The sequence below is a fragment of the Capsicum annuum genome, unplaced genomic scaffold, assembly GCF_002878395.1.
Source record: "Capsicum annuum cultivar UCD-10X-F1 unplaced genomic scaffold, UCD10Xv1.1 ctg4062, whole genome shotgun sequence".
Classification (NCBI taxonomy): Eukaryota; Viridiplantae; Streptophyta; class Magnoliopsida; order Solanales; family Solanaceae; genus Capsicum; species Capsicum annuum.
The window spans coordinates 1-2,646 of record NW_025847937.1 but is presented as its reverse complement, the minus strand read 5'-3'; the positions used below and the strand labels follow the sequence as shown (position 1 = coordinate 2,646).

General features: G+C 28.6%; 2 long non-coding RNA genes across 2 annotated transcripts; both read left to right on the top strand.

Annotated features, from left to right (window-relative positions):
* Positions 1-1,251, top strand: LOC107853828. The gene is made up of 3 exons (XR_001669873.2): positions 1-509; positions 572-652; positions 1,143-1,251. It is a non-coding gene; the product is annotated as an uncharacterized LOC107853828 (long non-coding RNA).
* A 257-nt stretch (positions 1,252-1,508) lies between these two features.
* On the top strand, positions 1,509-2,597 carry LOC124891788. Its single transcript, XR_007049878.1, has 4 exons — positions 1,509-1,561; positions 1,642-1,904; positions 2,114-2,203; positions 2,276-2,597. It is a non-coding gene; the product is annotated as an uncharacterized LOC124891788 (long non-coding RNA).
* Positions 2,598-2,646: the final 49 nt, after the last annotated feature.

Here is a 2,646-nt window from a genome sequence, read left to right as displayed (position 1 = left end):
ACCATCTAAAAATAAATTTTAATGAGGATGCAATATAAATGTAGGTTTCTTTTAAGAATATTGAGCCAACACGGAAGGAGATTTCATGCTTTCGCATACCCAAGAAGGTTGGTCCTGTAGGTGTAAGTCACAAAGAGGCTAACATTAATTCGGATGATGATTTTCAGGATCCGCCACATCCAAAAAATTATTCAATTACCTAAAAAAAACATCATGGTAATTCATCATCTTCACCTGTCAAGAAAAATTTGAAGCGACAATATAAAGGTTTGGATGAGCAGACACCAAAAAGGACCCCTCCACCTCGTGCTGCAAAGAAGCTTTCTGTCAGGACTCCAGTTTTTATGCCGATTCAACAAAACGAGAAAGCATCTTCAAAGAAGAAGGACCTAAACAGATCAGCAAGCAAGAAATCTAATCCGATTTAGTCACCTAATTCGTCTTTCTGCAGTTCTAGAGATGAAGATGATTTTGTTTCAAAGAAAGTGTTTCACAAGTTTCGCAATGAGGTAATTTGTTTTTAAGTTTTGAATTGCTTTAATTTATATATAATTTGTTTATTTTGAAGCAGGTTCTTCAAGAGATGAAATCCATCCGTGGCCTAGTATCAACAAGGTGTGATGCGATAATGAATGCTATAAGTGAGATCAAGGTACAATAATTTTTAAAAATATTTTGAATGTTGAATACATATACAACATATGTATTTTATGATTTATGATCCACATATATAAAAAATAGTGTCTTCTTTTTATGGATTATAGATATTTTTTTCTAAATAATAATATGTATATTATATATACATATGAATATATAGTTATATTATATATTTTTCCAAATAGTATATACATATGATTATACAACTGGTAATATGCATTTTAATGCTAATATGTATATTTATATATACATATGAATATACAGTTTGTAGTATGTATAACACAGGATGTGTTAAATACATATTCTGCTTATACAGTTGTGTTTTAATAAAGAAATACATATGCAATATATACAATATTTTTACATTTATATTATTTATTTTTTCAATTCATGATATGTATAATCATATATACATATGCTGGGCAATTATAAATAGTTAGTTTAATATTGTTCGTGATATTTTTTAATATTTTTTAAACTTGTAGAAAAAAGACAAGGACAATGAAGTTGACAATCCACCAATGGGTGAAGCTGTCGAGACTACATCACACCATGAATTCAGTCCAAATTTTGTGCATGATCTATATAAGAATTCTAAAGACACATTGGTAAGTTAATTGTTTACATTTGTATATATTTTATTTATACAATGTGAATTTATTTTTATATATAAGAATTATACATGTGCTACAGGTTATTAAAGAGATCAATGGGAATCAAAGCGCTAGTTTGATGGAGGTGTATAATGAGGTAAAGATGATGCTCCAGTAAATAGTTCATTTTATTTCTTTCATACTTTTTATATAGTAGAATAATAATATTTTAATATGCTTGACTGTATTGTTTATGAAAGGATAAAAATGATATGGATCAGCATGAAGCAAGAGATATATGTGAATCATCGGTATGCTAAATATATCTATGATGTTTTTTAGTTAAAAACATCTGGTGTTGTTTTTTAATTTGTATTAACATGATTTGTAGAACACAAAATTGGTTGATGATAATATCTGCGAAGCACATATATCAGATTCTCAATTCTCATTTTCAGATGAGTTGCTCAGAAGCATTAATCTTGATTTCATCAAATCCAATTTGGGAGTTGAAGATGAGTCTATGATATTTGCATTCTACGTCTTCATTTATTTTCATAAGCTTTCAGATTAATAAAATATTTCTATGTTATATAGAAAATAGGAGTTGCTGCAGAAACGACTGTGAATACTACAGCAGAAGATGAGTCCAAGGTATACAGGAAATGTGTATTGTCTGTGTTTATTTCTTTTGATTTAAAATTATTTTAACAAGAATTTTACATTTATTATACAAAACACAAATTATCCTTCATAAATGAATGAAAATAAATTAACAAAAGATCAGTTTAATGTAGCATTGTCTTTTTTTGATTATTTTGCTACTTTGCAACATTGTAACATTTTTATACATTTTTATATAGAACAATAAATGTGATGCTGAAAAGATTGTAGACACACCAGAAGTTGCTGCAGAAACGACTATGAATACTTCAGCAGAAGATGAGTCTAGGGTATCATTCTCTGCTTTTATTTATTTTGCTAATGTTGCAACATTATAACATATTTATATATATCATATACAGGATAATGAAGGTGCTGCTGAAAAGATTTTAAATTCAGTTGAATCTAATATGGATAACTCAAAGTTGAATCAACAAAATCAGTCTTCGATCCACATTCATATAGCGTTAATTGAACAAAGAAAAGATGAACAAAATTTTTCAGACTCGCAAGTCACTATTCCTGATGAGCTTTTACCGAGTCTTAATGTATATTTCAATCAAGAAAGAAGTATAATTGTACATCCATCGGCAAACAAAGCACAAGAAACGCCCATGCATGTATCAAGGATTAAGTGACCATCTAGATTTAAAGAGTCACCATTCACAATGAATTTTGGTTCAGCAGATGGTAAGTACACTAAAATGTTAAATATGGTTAACAAATTTGTTTA